Here is a 16,868-nt window from a genome sequence, read left to right as displayed (position 1 = left end):
GCTTCAATGGGAGATGTGACTGCAGCTGGGACCCGGCCCGTGGCCCTGGGCGCCCATTATAAAAGGGGTTGTTTCAGTGTGCTTATGGTGATGAAAGTTTATAAGTGATTCATGACGCCACCTGTGGTGTTCGGCAAGGGAGGTGTTAGGCCGACGCTGCAATCAGATCCTCTGGGACAGATGGTGTGGTGCAGCAATGATGTTATAGCCCTCCACAGGCAGGGCTGTAGTCCCAGGGCAGAGTAGGTGAAGTGACACGTAGATGGTGTAGTGTCAGGCGCCAGGGATGTAGCAGTGCTGGGCAGGTTGACGCAGGGAATAAGTGGAGGACACCAGGGCATATAGTTCCAAAGCTTTACTCACAGTCTGTTGTACAAACAGGTGCCTGCCTCCGTGCCATGTCCTCCGGGTCAGGGACTCAGTCAACCTCCAGGCCAGATGGAATACTCCTTCCCAACACTCCGCCAACATGTGCCTTCCTGAACGTCTCCTCTATAGCGCCTTTAGATGAAGTACTCACAGTACTGAGTTACACTGGAGTTCCTCCTGTCCGATGTTCTTATGAACTCTACTTGTACGGCAGACAGCGGTAGCCTGCTTCGGGGACTCCTACCTACCTAGTCCCGGCTCACTATCCAGTTGCTGTTGTGCCCCCAAGTCTTGTGTGGGAATAAAGCGGTCACTACTTCAATTCCTCCGGTGTCTGCTACAGGACCATTAGTATCCATACAACCTCGGGGACCGGGCCCCGGCCTTGCGCTTGGAACTTCTAGGAAGGGTTCTCTTCTAACCCACATTCTCTGTTCCCTTTTACTCCTCACGTTCCGTACTAATCTTTCTTTCTATGGAAAATGAGGCTTTCAGTCTATGTTGCGCTCTCTCTCTCTTCCTTTCCCGTGCCAGCAGACCCAGGTCACTGGGATCTGCTGCAGCACTTCCATCCATCTATCCCTCTCTCCGGGGATCTTCTTCTCCCTCAACAACTCACTTCCTCCACAACTCGGCAACTGACCTCTCTGCTCAACTCTTCCCTCTCTTTTAGTGCAAACTAAACTCCACCCACCTCCCAGCACGTTTCGTGTTCCAAGCAGGGAGTCACCAAGGGGAGCTATGCTACACTCCAAGCAGGGAGCTGCCGAAGCTGCTTTGCTACACTACTTTGTGGTGTGGGTTGCGGGTGTTGGAGTGTGGTCAGGAGTCTCCACCTTACCTGGATGGTTGGATACCACACCTCGCGAGGAGGTGCAGTACCTCTGTGGCGACTGAGCCTCAGGGGCGCCTCATACCCCCCGTTAAATACAGCACGTCCGCGGGCTGCAATGGAAACAAAGTTGACAATACAGGAACATACAAATTTTTATATTGCATAATGAACATATCTTATACTAAACTTCCCAATGTGGGAGGCACTGTTTCTTGAACGTTACAAACAATTTAACTGTCTATAATAATAATCTTTATTTTTATATAGCGCTAACAAATTCCGCAGCGCTTTACAGTTTTGCACACATTAGCATCGCTGTCCCTGAATGCTCACAATCTAAATTCCCTATCAGTATGTCTTTGGAATGTGGGAGGAAACCGGAGTGCCCGGAGGAAACCCACGCAAACACGGGGAGAACATACAAACTCCTTGCAGATGTTGTCCTTGGTGGGATTTGAACCCAGGACTCCAGCGCTGCAAGGCTACAGTGCTAACCACTGAGCCACCGTGCCGCCGTCTATCAATATTACCCTGTGACAGTACTGCCCCCACTCCCACCTCAGACGTATCGACCTCCACAGTAAAAGGTTTAGATACGTCCGGTTGCACCAGAATGGGGGCTGAAGCAAAACGGTTTTTCAGAAGCTCAAATGCACGCACCGCCACCTCAGACCAGATAGCGAGATTGGTACCTTTTCTCGTCATGTCCGTGAGCGGTTTGGCTATAGTAGAAAAATTCTTAATAAACTCCCTATAATAGTTGGCAAACCCATGGAACCGCTGGAGCGCTTTTAGATTATCAGGCCATTCCCATCGCAGCACCGCTTGCACCTTCGCAGTGTCCATTTTAAACCCTGCGGCGGACACAATATATCCCAAAAAAGGCAACTCCTGAACAAAAAATACGCATTTTTCAAGCTTAGCACAGAGCTTATTCTCACGGAGCAACTGTAACACCTGCCTGACATGCTCCAAATGAGTGTCCCGGTCGCTCGAATAAATGAGGATATCATCCAGGTACACAATCACAAATTTCCCCAACACATGAGCAAATACATCATTTATGAAATGTTGGAAAACAGCAGGCGCGGTTGTCAACCCAAATGGCATAACTAGGCTTTCAAAATGACCCTCAGGGGTATTAAACGCCGTCTTCCACTCATCCCCCTGACGGACCCTTATGAGGTTGTACACCCCCCTGAGGTCAAGTTTGGAAAATCACTTGGCACCAGCCACCTGGTTGAACAAATCAGGGATCAGAGGCATCGGGTAGGGATCACGGACCGTAATCTGGTTTAACTCCCGGAAATCCAGACACGGGCGTAACCCCCCATCTTTCTTCTTAATGAAGAAAAACCCCGCTGCTACAGGCGAGGATGAAGGCCGAATGTGCCCTTTACTTAGACTCTCCGCGATGTAGTCTTTAAGAGCTTGTCTCTCTGGACCAGAAATACTAAACATCCTAGCCTTTGGCAATTTGGCCCCGGGTTTTAACCTAATCACACAGTCATAGGTTCGATGTGGAGGTAGTTCTGAGCAACCCCTCTCAGAGAATACGTCCGCAAAATCCAGCAATGCCTCCGGAAGGCTGGACTTCACGGCGGACACACATGTGGCCAAGCAATTTTCCTGGCAGAATCCACTCCACTGGACTATGTCCTGGGTTCTCCAGTCAATCACCGGGTTGTGCTTGGACAACCATGGGAAACCCAGGACCATTTGTGCTGGGAGATTATTGAGTACCCTACATGTAACCCACTCAGAATGTAGGACCCCAATGTGGAGTTTAACCTCAGCTACAAACTCAGTAATCTCCCCCTGTGGGAGGGGAGCGGCATTAATGGTAACCACGCGAATAGGGTGAGGGAGTTTTTCGATCTTAAAACCGGCCGTGCGTGCAAACTCCTCATCCATGAGATTGGTGGTGGAACCGCTATCCACAAACACTGATATTGGTAGCTCTCTGCCCGCAATAATAAACCTGGCAGGGAGCATACATTGAGATACCATCATGGAGGATATGCATACGCTCAGTTGGGCCTCCTCCATACCCTCTGAGCTTAACAGTTTTCCGCCGGTGCAACTTTCTTAGGTAGCACAGGACAAGCATTTACATAATGATCTCTTTTACCACAGTAAAAACATGCTCCTTGCTTCCTGAACCCAGGAACCCGACACTTAACATGTGATACCCCAGCGATTTGCATAGGTTCCGTGGGCTCACCTGCAGCAACTACACTTGCACCCCTGCTTTCCCCCAGGGGCAGCGTCTCCTGCGCCCCCTGACGCAAACGGCGATCAATACGAATAACCAAACTCATGGCAGACTCTAATGATGCAGGAGTCTCATACATCAGGACGGCCTGTTTAACTCTTCCTGAAACCCCATGAATAAACTGACTCCGCAGCGCTGGGTCGTTCCACTGTGTGTCTACTGCCCAACGGCGAAATTCTGAACAATAGTCTTCCGCCATACGTTCCCCCTGACGGAGGGCGCGGATTTTAGATTCCGCTAGAGCCAATCTGTCGGGATCATCATAAATGAGCCCGAGTGCTGAAAAAACATTCTCAACCGAATGAAACGTAGCAGAGTCAGCTGGTAAGGAAAACGCCCATGCTTGGGGGTCCCCACTCAGTAATGATAACACCAGACCCACCCGCTGAGCCTCATTACCTGAGGAGACAGGGCGCATGCGAAAGTATAACTTGCAGGCCTCCCGAAAGATGACAAATTTGCTGCGTTCCCCAGCAAATCGTTCAGGCAGCGGAATCTTCGGCTCCGCACTTGCACCTGCAGAAGCCGCTTGCACATTAGCTACAACCAGGCCCTGCTGCTGAACTGCCCCCTTCAACTCGGTGACCTGTAAGGACAGCGCCGCCAACTGGCGGTTTATGGAAGTCATGGAATCCATGGACTACCAAAATATTGTGGGCCGATTATAATGTTACGCGGGGCTTAGGTCAAAGAAGGCTGAAATACCCGGGGCCCCTGCGGAGTCCCTCCAACTAGGGAAAACCCTGTCTGACCCTCAACCCAGGGTTTTTGCTAATGGTGCAAATGCCTGAGCCTCCAACCTTTCCTTATCTCCTGCTCAGCCCTAAGCTGAACCCTCCACCCTCCACCCAGTGAGTCGTCAAACCACCAAAGCCCACACAGTAATGACAGACAGGGAGAACTTAAACCGCACCGCGCTGCATACACACAGGACAATACCGCAATGTGAACAGGGCAAAACAAAACACAAATATAGGAAGGCGAAAAGGTAACAACGGATCATACGCCACCAGATACGAATTTCTCTCTCCAACACCTCCTCTCCAGACCGGAACCACTTGGCATAGAACACAAGCTATAAACGGCGACACCCATAGGCCAGCACGACTATTTAAAGACCGTGGGCGTGACCAAACATCCCACCTGATTTCCAGCTAGATTAACCCCCGATAACCTGAGTAAAATCAAGCCGGCGCCACTGAGGCTATATTGGACGGAGATGGAACTACCGCTGCCTGCCGGATGCTGTGGTGTGAATAGCGTCCGACATGACAGTTGATGAATCGCTGATCCTTGGTAGGAATTCTGGAGACAGCTGCTGCCTGAGGTACAGTTGGGTGTAGTGATATCAGCCATTGCTGGTGATGTCTCTGCCACCAGTAAGTCGGTAGGAGTGGTAGCTGGTATCAATGGATGAGGTTCTTCATCCTCAGGGAGCACTGCTGCTCTGGTCCTTGGTCTAACATCTAGGGATGCCGTGGCCTGTTGACGTAGGTAGGAGGCTACACGGGGGTTTTGCAGCTGCGGCCAAGAGAACCCATGATGCGTTTCAATGTCCCGAAGCGGCCCAGACTCTTCCAAGCCCTGAAGGTGTCGTATGGCGCGCGCCTGTTCCAACCGCACCCTCCTCAGCAGGGATTTCTTCCATTTCCCCATCTCCATCAGCCTAGTGCCCCCGCCTGGCTCGTCCAACACCTCCATTTCAAGCTCTAGCAGGCCAGCCTCCGACAATGAGAATTCGGGGGGTAGCCCGTTAGGAGGGCCAGCATCTATACCCGGTGCCTCCCGGTGGTGCAGTCTCTGCTCCGGTGCTAGCACGGTGCGGGTCCTGGTGGCAGCGGTGGTAGTTATGGTTGTCCGGTCTCCGGGGGTCTCCGGTGGGACCTGCGCAGCCGCGTCAGGTCCAGGCGGGAGCTCCTCTTCCTCCGCTTCAGCTCCCAGCGCTTCGCACTGCAGCGGTGGCAATGGAGAGATTGCAGCGGTCGCAGGCTCTACAGGGTTTGCCTGGGGGAGATCCGTTGCAGCGATGGCGGGTACCGGTGACTGGGGTACCGCGGGTGTAGGCCCCTCCAGGGCGGGCTGCCACTTCTTCCTCCAGAGCGCCTCCTGCTTCAGCCGCAGTTCGTGAGTCAACAGGGCAATCTCCTGCTCCAGCTGTTGACAGTCCATCCTGGAAGCCGGGTCAGAGCCTCCAGCCATTGCGCCGGGGAGATTCAGCTCAACCTCCTCGCGCTCCGCAGGCCTCCTCCCTTCTTCTTCCTGCCTCGGCTCTTTTCCCGCACTGGCTCTCGCCCCTCCTTCTGAGGGCGGCGTCTTCTTCCTACTCCTCCATACCAAGCCAGTATGCGAACCCCTCGGGGGTTGGGCCATGTTGCTGTCGCATAGAAGTTCAGACAGGGCAGTCCGCGCTCTTTTCTTAGGACCACCCATATTGTCACGCCCTTCTTCACTGCATCGGCGGCCATTTTTAGCTTTCATTTTACAGTTTATTAAATTGGGTCTTCTGCACATTTCAAAGATTCAAGTCTTAGGCACAGAGAACCCGATGGCATCGGGTATCGCAATCTTGTTCGTGACGCCAGAAAATGGGTCGCCCTCCCAGGGCTGTGGGGTACTCGTACCGGGCCCGATGAGCTTAATGTTAGGAATCTGGGTCAGTCTATGCTTATGCAGCAACCCAGATTCTCACATTTGTCTCCAGAGGCTAAGTCCTTTTTCCCTGCCTCTGAGCATGTTCATGGGACTAGCTCTCACTGGAGTTCATGAGTCAGGTGCTCAGGTCCTGCTCCTGATTTGATTGGTTATGCTCAGGGCTCTGGAGATTTCCGGCAGGTCCCGTACGCTATAAAAAGTGCACATGGCCGCTATGCCATGCGCTAGTATTTTCTATACTTGCTGCTGTGTGCTTGGTGATGGATGCTTGGTCTGGTGTATGACTTATTATGAAACCCCTTCCCTCGGATATTACATTTGTGTGAGTGATTGGGACAGCCAGTATTGCGCTAGCGCCAGCGCGCTCAAGCATCATTTGTTACAGCAGCCAGCGTTCTGCATTGCGCCTGCTAAATTCGCGCTTGCAGTCGTTTTTGGCGTCCGCAGTTGCGACGCCATGCACACGGTCTGCCACGGTAAGTCTATCCGGTTGTAGTGTTGTCTTGAACTACTCCGATCCCTGGCTACCGCACGTGTGCCGCTGATGGTCTGTGAAGCTGATACAGACTCAGCGTTCTTTGTATTTTTGTTTTGCTTGCAGCTCTGTCTGTGAAACAGCCTGCTTCTGCATTACTTTTCATGTGCAGCTCTGTGACCTCAACAGAGCTACTTTTGTGCACCAGGTGCAGTTAAACCTTGTGCACATTATCGTCCCTGTGTTCTGCCATTTTAGCAGCGATTATTTCACCTGCCGCACGGTGGACCCCGGGCGGCGAACACGTTTATTTATATTTTTTAAGCGTGTTCTGCCATCGTAACACTTCAGTGGGAGATGTGACGGCAGCTGGGACCCGGCCCGTGGCCCTGGGCGCCCATTATAAAAGGGGAGTTGTTTCAGTGTGCTTGTGGTGGTGAAAGTTTATAAGTGATTCGTGACGCCACCTGTGGTGTTCGGCAATGGAGATGTAAGCCGACGCTGCAGACAGATCCTCTGGGACAGATGGTGTGGTGCAGCAATGATGTTATAGCCCTCCACAGGCAGGGCTGTAGTCCCAGGGCAGTGTAGGTGAATTGACACGTAGATGGTGTAGTGTCAGGCGCAGAGGGGGTAGCAGTGCTGGGCAGGTTGGCGCAGGGAATAAGTGGAGGACACCAGGGCATGTAGTTCCAAAGCTTTACTCACAGTCCGTTGTACAAACAGGTGCCTGCCTCCGTGCCGTGTCCTCCGGGTCAGGGACTCAATCAACCTCCAGGCCAGATGGAATACTCCTTTCCAACACTCCGCCAACATGTGCCTTTCTGAACGTCTCCTCTTATAGCGCCTTTAAATGAAGTACTCCTAGTACTGAGTTACACTGGAGTTCCTCCTGTCCGATGTTCTTATGAACTCTACTTGTACGGCAGACCGCTGTAGCCTGCTTCGGGGAGTCCTTGCTACTATATCCCGGCTCACTATCCAGTTGCTGTTGTGCCCCCAAGTCTTGTGTGGGAATAAAGCGGTCACTACTCTTATTCCTCCGGTGTCTGCTGCAGGACCATTAGTATCCATACAACCTCGGGGACCGGGCCCCGGCCTTGTGCTTGGAACTTCTAGGAAGGGTTCTCTTCTAACCCACATTCTCTGTTCCCTTTTACTCCTCACGTTCCGTACTAATCTTTCTTTCTATGGAAAATGAGGCTTTCAGTCTATGTTGCTCTCTCTCTCTCTTCCTTTCCCGTGCCAGCAGACCCAGGTCACTGGGATCTGCTGCAGCACTCCCATCCATCTATCCCTCTCTCCGGGGATCTTCTTCTCCCTCAACAACTCACTTCCTCCACAACTCAGCAACTGACCTCTCTGCTCAACTCTTCCCTCTCTTTTAGTGCAAACTAAACTCCACCCACCTCCCAGCACGTTTCGTGTTCCAAGCAGGGAGTCACCAAGGGGTGCTATGCTACACTCCAAGCAGGGAGCCACCGAAGGTGCTTTGCTACACTACTTTGTGGTGTGGGTTGCGGGTGTTGGAGTGGATGGTGGGATACCACACCTCAGGAGGAGGTGCAGTACCTCTGTGGCGGCTGAGCCTCAGGGGCGCCACACTAGCATCAGAGACCCCACACGGTGCCAGCCCCAGAGACCCCACACGGTGCCAACCACAGAGACCCCATACAGTGCCAGCCCCAGAGACGTCACATAGTGCTAGCATCAGAGACCGCACACAGTGCCAGCCCCAGAGACCCCTCACAGTGCCAGCCCCAGAGACCACACACAGTGCCAGCCCCAGAGACCTCACACGGTGCCAGCCCCAGAGACCCCACACGGTGCCAGCCCCAGAGACCCCACACGGTGCCAGCCCCAGAGACCCCACAAGGTGCCAGCCCCAGAGATCCCACACAGAGCCAGCCCCAGAGACCCCACACAGTGCCAGCCCCAGAGACCCCACAAGGTGCCAGCCCCAGAGACCCCACAAAGAGCCAGCCCCAGAGACCCCACATAGTGCTAGCAACAGAGACCCCCGTCTTCCATTCATCCCCATGCTTAATGCGAATAAGATTATACGCCCCCCTGAGGTCAAGCTTGGTAAACCAGCAAGCACCTCTAACTCTGGAGAATAGATCAGAAATCAGGGGTAACGGATACTGATATTTAACAGTAATTTTGTTGAGGGAACGATAGTCAATACAAGGCCTTAATGAACCATCTTTTTGGGCCACGGTAAAAAAACCCAGCACCCAAGGGTGAAGAGGATGGTCTAATATGACCCTTCTCCAACGACTCCTTAATATAAGATCGCATAGCCTCGTGCTCGGGTACAGATAAATTGAAAAGTCGACCCTTGGGAAATTTACACCCAGGGCTCAGCTCAATTGCACAGTCATAACTCCTATGAGGAGGCAAAGACGCAGACTTATTCTTACTAAATACATCATAAAAATCAGCCAAATAGTCAGGAACATCATGCGACTGGGGAGAGGTGGAGAAAACAGGAGCGTCACTAAGAGCACACCGACAACCCCAACCCACCACAGACACAGATTTCCAATCCAAAACTGGATTATGTATTTGCAACCAGGGAAACCCCAGAAAAATGGTATCATGCAAATTATGCAACACCAAAAATCTGCAATTTTCTTGATGGTCTGGGGTGACCCGCCTTACCACCTGGGTCCAAAACTGAGGTTTGTTCTTCGCCAAAGGAGTAGCATCAATACCCCTCAAAGGGATAGTCGTCCGCAGAGGTGTCATAGGAAACCCACAACGTTTAGCAAAATCCAAGTCCATCAGGTTCAGAGCCGCTCCTGAATCCACAAAAGCCTTAGCGGAAAATGTGGACAGGGAGCAGATCAGAGTAATTGCCAGAAGAAACTTAGGTTGTACACCACCCACAGCAAATGTGTGTGCAAAACGTTTCTCTCGTTTAGGGCAGACAGAAATAATATGAGAGGCATCTCCACAGAAAAAAACACAGCTTATTACGCTTTCTGAACTCCTGATGTTGCGCCCTAGAAAAACTCTATCACATTGCATAGGTTCAGACATTTGTTCAACAGGTGGCAACATTTCTCGTGTAATTTTATGTTCACGTAAACACCGATCAACCTGAATGGCTAATGACATAAAATCGTCAAGACCAGAGGGAACAGGAAATCCCACAATAGTATCTTTTACAGTTTCTGACAAACCCTTCTGAAAGAGAGCTGCCAAGGCACCATCGTTCCAGGTAGTAAGGACCGCCCACTTTCGGAATTTTTGACAGTACAACTCTGCAGAATCCTGACCCTGGCTCAATGCCAACAGGGCTTTTTCAGCTTGATCAATAGCATTAGGTTCACCATACAACATCCCCAAGGCTTGAAAAAATGCATCCACATTAGTTAGAATAGGATCATCAGGTGTCAAAGAAAACGCCCAATCCTGGGGATCGCCGCGCAGCAAAGAGATGACAATTTTAACCTGCTGCGCAGAGCTCCCCGATGAGCTAGGCTTCAAGGCAAGAAATCATTTACAATTATTCTTAAAATTCAAAAATTTAGACCGATCCCCAAAAAACACATCAGGAGTAGGGATCTTTGGTTCAGCAGCATGTGAATGAGCAAGATAGGCGGAAATTCCCCGCACTTTAGCAGTGAGCTGCTCCACACGATCAGACAATTGCTTAATCTCCATTAAGAAAAAAATCCTCCTACGGCCCCAGAGAAAAAGAGGAAAAAATATACATAAAAAAAAAAAAATTCTGACACCTTTTTTTTTTTTTTTTTTTTACAATTCTTTCCTGCTATTGAGTACCCTAGAATCTGCGGTATGGCTGGTGATTCTGTTATGAATGAGTCACCGGAGGAGGAAAAAACAAAAATGCAAGCTAAGTCCAGAAAACCAGAGAGGTTGGTAGCTAACGGATTGCAGACCCCTGATCTTATTCACACAACTAACAGTAGCTGTGGAGTGTTCCTACGGTGATCCTAGACACCTCGTCACAGCCGGAGAGCTAAATAAGCCTAAAGAAAGAAAGGGGAAACCTAAACTGCCCCAGAGCAGACCCCAAAGCAATAGACAGTCCCCAACATGTATTGTCGGTGAAAACAGATGAAAGCATAAACACAGACAGAAAGACAGGCAGAGCAAACGATGGGGCCCAACTAACTAGATAGGAAAGGACAGAAAAGATGCTAGCTGCAATCAGAAAAACCCTACCAAAAATGTCACAACACGTCTGATAAGAAAAACAGCCCTGAAGTCACTAGACTTCAAAATCCCTATATCAGCACTCCGATATATTCTGAAGACAGAGCAAAAGAGATTTAACCGATCAAGGACAAATTGGAAATTCAGCAAAGCCCCAGCCGGGGCAGGCTGAACACAAAACTAAGCAAATCAGACAAAATCTCATGGAACAATAACAGAGCAAAACTTAGCTTTCAGAAGACAGGAACTGAACTGGAGGCCAGAGCTCAGAGTGGAGAAGTCACCAGCAACCTTACAGGGCGTCGGCAGCCTTATATCCACTCAGAGATTCCGAATGTCCAATCGCAATCCACCTGTTCAGATGACAGGTTTCTCCCATCCAAATCAGTTTCACCACCTCCTTTCACCAGCAGAGGGAGTTCATCGGACATCAAAGGTGAACGAGAAAATGAGCTCACAACAGTTAAGGGAACAAAGGACTTAGCATCTGGAGAGAGTTGCCGCAAGGCACTCTCCTCTGCAATCTCCTCTGCAGCAGATGAAGCGCAGGAGACTGCAGAATGTAAGGGTCTAGATTTCAACATAGGAGAGGTAGAAATCTAACTCCTAACATTACCCCCCCTCCTAGAGCCCCCTCCTCCCTGAGCCTTCCTGACCATCAACCTGTGCCCTATGGTGGCATAAGGCTCAAACTCGTCCGAAGGCGAGCTTGGTGTCCTGGTAGGTGTTACCGTAAACCGGAACACTTGGAAAGCATCAGTGGAGGCAAGATCACCAGGTTTCAGAAGGGACACCTGGGAGACGACAGGAGCGGGCGAGGCAACCGAACGCTGCCGTGAGTCAGCGACTGTTACCACTCTCCGCTTAGGAAGGCTGTCCTGAGCACATAAGGTGCAAGCCTGGATAAATTTTTTGATGTCCCGAACCCTATGGGGCCACCAATACGCTCCGGCCAATAGCTTCGAGATTTGCATGTAACCCCGATGGTGGGGTGCATTGGATGCATGTGCCCAGGCGAGAACCTGAGCCCTAAGATGAGGAGGGACAAAGGTCTCGATAACCGGTTCAGACTCCGACCATTGCGGGGAGCTGGCTTCCGGAGAAACTGCACATACATGGTGACAACCGCAAATGGATTCCTGGTCCGAGTCCGTATTAAGCTTGGTACGAGACACCTCCATGGGCTCAGGGGGTAGAACCTCCGGCTCAGACAGCTCAAGAGGTTCAAAAAATTTAGGAGCCAAAACAGCTCTTCGCTTGGAGTGAGCCCGCTCCATACCGCGCTCCGAAAAACAGAGGTCGATACGTGAGGAGACGGAAATTAACTCCTCCAAGCTGGTGGGGATCTCTCTAGTGGAGAGAGCATCCTTCACGTGCTCTGCTAGACCTCGCCAAAAAACGGGGATAAGGGCTTTGTCGGACCACTCCAACTCGGATGCCAGTGCCTGAAAATGGACAGCATACTGGCTAACCGAAAGTGACCCCTGAGTAAGGGCGAGAAGTTGCAGAGACATATCGTGCGTGACCCGTGGACCGAGAAATACTTGCTTGATGGCTGTTAGCAAGTTGGCCGCGGTCCGAATCTCGAGGTCACCACATTCCTATAAAGGCGTAGCCCATTCCAAGGCCTTGCCCGACAGTAGGGAGATAATAAAGGCCACCATAGCCCGCTCTGTAGGAAATTGCGCAGCCAGCAGCTCCAGGTGTATTGAGCACTGGCTAATGAAACCCCTGCAGGAGGCGCCATCCCCACAGTATTTTTTGGGCAACGGGAGGCGGGTAACTGTCAGCGCAAGGGCGGACATGGACATACGCCCTACCGCATCTGTGAGTGCCTGAACAGCAGCATCCGTGGCCTGCGCAGCTGCGAGAGCTCTCTCAATGATAGCCAAGCGAGCCTCGAGCTGTCACACACACTGCAAAAGTTGCTGCTGGTCTGCCATCTCTAGCCAGACCCTGGCGCTAGTATTATGTTAGGAGTGGCGGAAGGAACTAAATAAAAAATATGAATAAAGTGCCTTCGCCGCTCTGGGTCCACCGTGCGGAGGATGGAAAACCGCAGCTAGTAGATGCAGAGCACTATGGCGGTAATGTGCACAGGGTTTAACTGCACCCAATGTGCACTGAAGCAAGGTCTGTTACACTCACAGAGCTGCAGGCAAAAAGCATACACAAAACACTGAGTCTGTTCAGGGTCACAGAGTCTCAGCGATGAAGACACGGTATTCAGGGTCACAGGAGTAGCCTTAGACAATAGGACTACTCCGTGTAGACCTACCATTGAATAAGGTGCGTGGCGTCGCAACAGCGGACGCAGAGATAAGCTGCAACTGCAGCGCGGCCAGAACTGAGCCGCTGGGTAGGTGCTGCAATAACGCTGGCGCAATCCAGACGCTAAGCTGCTGAGCAAGATGGAGCTAGGCGCATTGGCGCTGGCGCTACTACTGGCAGGAACCAATCACTCACACAAATGTATTAACAGAGGGAAGGGTTTTCTTAATAAGTCATTCACCAGTACAAGCATCCATCATCAAACATACAGCAGCAAGTAAGAAAAATACTAGCGCATGGCGGAACAGCCATGCGCCCTTTTTATACCAAACGGGACCTTCCGGAAATCTCCAAGGCTCCAAGAGGAGCCAATAGGATTCGACACAGGACCTGAGCACCTGACTCCCGAACTCCAATGGAAGTTCGTCCCATGAGCATGCTCAGTTAAGGGAACAAAGGACTTAGCCTCTGGAGAGAGTTGCCGCAAGGCACTCTCCTCTGCAATCTCCTCTGCAGCAGATGAAGCGCAGGAGACTGCAGAATGTAAGGGTCTAGATTTCAACATAGGAGAGGTAGAAATCTGACTCCTAACACCTGCCGGCGCATACGCCACTATGACAATTCCTTCTTGCTGGGATAGGACCACCCGGACTCTTCTATGGGTGCGTACTTCCCACTTTTCTCCCGTTCTGTGACATTTTGCAATTTGGAGCGCAATGACCGAGGCTCTAACCTACCAGGTCATCGCCAGCTTCCCTCTTTCATTTTGGGGTTTTAGTGGAACTCAGGACCTGACCTATGGACAGCTGTCTGTTTCAATTCCATACACTTTATTGTTCCTCCAGTTTAAACTAGTCATGGTCGGCGTTTTCTCTGTCACCTAGTACCCGGGACCTGTTGAACATTTTCATTTTGTATGCAGATAACATTTCAAACTGGTTACACTAACTATACATAGTTTCTACATACACTATATTTGACAGGCACAACATTTACCCTGTTTCCTATTATCATACTACATTACTTAGCATCCTACCATACCATACTATATTTATACTAGTCCCTATTCTCATTATCTATTCACTTTTTATTCCCAGTTGTATCTATAACTATGGCAAACAGCATTATTATGCAACGTTTCAAACATTTATCAGCAACATTTTTTTAACAGAGGTGCCCCCCCTTCCTTTGTGGGAAGCACTCCCATAAATCCCCGCTGTGTCAAGAGTTGGGTACTTTACCCTGAGGGGACGCGGAACAGTCCCCCATGCCATGCAATGGCGCGCAGCAGTCCCGGTAGTCCGTTTCTCAGCGGTGCTCCGGGTCTTCTCCTGACGGCTGATGTTCTGCCAGCAGCAAGGAGCTCCACAGCCGTGGAGCTCCCGGGATGTCTTGACTGCTCCTGGGCCCCGAGTGTTCTTATTGCCCAGGACCTAGGAGTTCATCTCCCTCCTGAGAGATGCATTAAAAAGGAAAGAAGGGGCCGAAGATAGCTCCACGGCGCGCATCTTGCGCCATCTCTTTGCTTAGAACCCAGGCCTTGGCATGGGCTGAAGAGAGCTCCACCGCCACAGCATCTTTAAACGGCGGAAGAGTCTCAGGGGCAGAGGAGGCCTCAGCCGCCCCTGCGCATGGATTGGCACCTTCTCTGCAGGGCCCGTTGACCCCCTGGGACGTCAGGCACGGGCGTCCAGTGGCAGGGGCCCCAGACTCCACGTCCCCACCGGGGGACAGTGTCGGGGCCCAGCAGTCCACCACCGGTGGTGGCGTGGGCACACTCATCTCCTGCGATGTGGTTACTCCGCTCCATTCGGCTCCCAGCTCCTGCAAATCCAACCACAGGCGGACAGACGGCTCCTCCAGGACGGCGGAGCCGGTGATCCGGCCACAGACGCGATCTGGTGTGCGGCAGAGGCAGCCACAGGTGTCGGTGAGTAGGCCGCAACCAAGGATGGAGCAATGGCTGCCGCGGATGTCGGTGGATAGGCCCTCCGGGGCGTTCTGGAGCGGGGCTGAAGTGGCGGCCGGCCTCGATGGATAGGCCGCCGCCAGGACATGAAGCGCGGCAGGGGTGACCTTGTGTCTGCTCCGCGCCGGCGATGCGGGACGCGGCACCGCCGGGCGAGGCAGCTGTGGGTCGTTGACGAGAGCATTGGTCGGCCCTGCGGGGGCCGCGGAGTCATCAGAAGCACAGGGCGTGGGAGCGGGACCTGCCTGTGGGACTGCTGGCTGAGCCAGGGGAACGCACATCTTCCCCAGCGCCGCAGCTCCCTTCAGGCCATTCCGCCACTCTCCCAGGGTGTCGCTGGTCTTCACTGTTCCTCTGCTGCTCCCGATCCCATCATCTGGTGTCCGCTGCTGTTCTTCATCCCGCCATCCGGCAGGACCAGCCTCCAGGCCCGATGGTTCCGCAGGGAGGGTCGGCAACAGTTCCTCCGGCGGCTGCCCTGACACAGCCTGGGCCGCGGGCGAGCGCTCCTCCATTTCCTCCTCCGGCTCCAGCTCCATGGGTCCAGCTTTCGGGGCCTCCATCTGCTGCAGATCTCCAGGACGGGTGAGGGCTTGCTACGCTGGCAACTGCTCCCAGCTTTCGCTGTAGTCCTTTAATGTGGGAGGGTAGCCAGCTTTCCAGCAGCGGCACCCAGCTTTCCCAGCAGTGTTCCAAGGGCAAGCTCGACTTAGCTGCCCTTGACAGTCCAATTTTGTAATCCACAGGAGAAATCTTCAACCCGTTCAGCTTGGGTCATTTGGATCTTCGGAGCAGGCTTACCGCTTAAGATGGTGTATTGTCGGTGATGATCCTGCCGACTACGCCAAATGTAGGTAGGTGAGCCGACTGTGGGTGGTCCCTTTTGCCGCCGCGAATCAGACTGAGACAGAGACTGAAGTGCGTCCAACAGGTCCTCTTTATTGGCCGTCCTCTCGACGACCGCAGCACCACACAGCTGCTGCACGAGCTCTGCACACAGGCCCGGGTACCTTTCCCTTTCTTCTGTCTTCCTGAATGACGTCCCTCGCGGCTCTTTCACTGTGGCTGCCCTAGGCCTACCACCACAGCACTTCAACCGTCCAAGTCGTCCATCTCTGGTACTCCCGGGCTCTCTCTGTCCTGCGGCTCTCCTGTCAGGGCCACCACCCTGACCGTCTCTCTCACCAGTCCTATATAGGGACTCATGCCGTATATAGGAAGGCTGTGTGGGGCTCATGCCGTATATAGGGAGGCTGTGTGGGGCTCATGCTGTATATAGGGAGGCTGTGAGGGGCTCATGCCGTATATAGGGAGGCTGTGTTGGGCTCATGCCGCATATGTAGTAGGCTGTGTGAGGCTCATGCTGTTTATTTGGGGCTGTGGGGGGGGGGTTCAAATATATATAGGGGTGGTGTCAGCATACTTAATTATGCTCAATATTAAGTGATACAATTAATATTAATAAATTAATATTGAGTAGAATTAATTTCAAGCTATTAGTTCAGCCCTCCACAGCAGTCATGGTCTCTCATGTGGCCCTTCGGGAATATTAATTGCTCACCCCTGCTATACGCTATTGTGATTCCAGCCTAAAGCACACATCACATGGTAGGAAATCACTTGTTTAAAGCACCACTTGTTTTTTTTCACTGTTGGAGTGGTGCTTTAAATGTAAGTACCATTCCCCCCCATCACAAACTCACCCTCCAGTGTCTTCACTGGTTTTCGGCATCATCTTGAGAGCGCAACTTCTGACTGGCCGGAAGTCAGAAGCTACGTCATAAGCTCTTAATGCAAATCTGAGAGCCAGAATGAGGCTCTCATAGACTTACAT

Source organism: Dendrobates tinctorius, unplaced genomic scaffold, assembly GCF_039654945.1.
Source record: "Dendrobates tinctorius isolate UK_male_01 unplaced genomic scaffold, ASM3965494v1 ptg000022l, whole genome shotgun sequence".
In the NCBI taxonomy this organism is placed as follows: domain Eukaryota; kingdom Metazoa; phylum Chordata; class Amphibia; order Anura; family Dendrobatidae; genus Dendrobates; species Dendrobates tinctorius.
The sequence above is the reverse complement of the archived record's forward strand: the minus strand, read 5'-3'. Positions refer to the sequence as shown.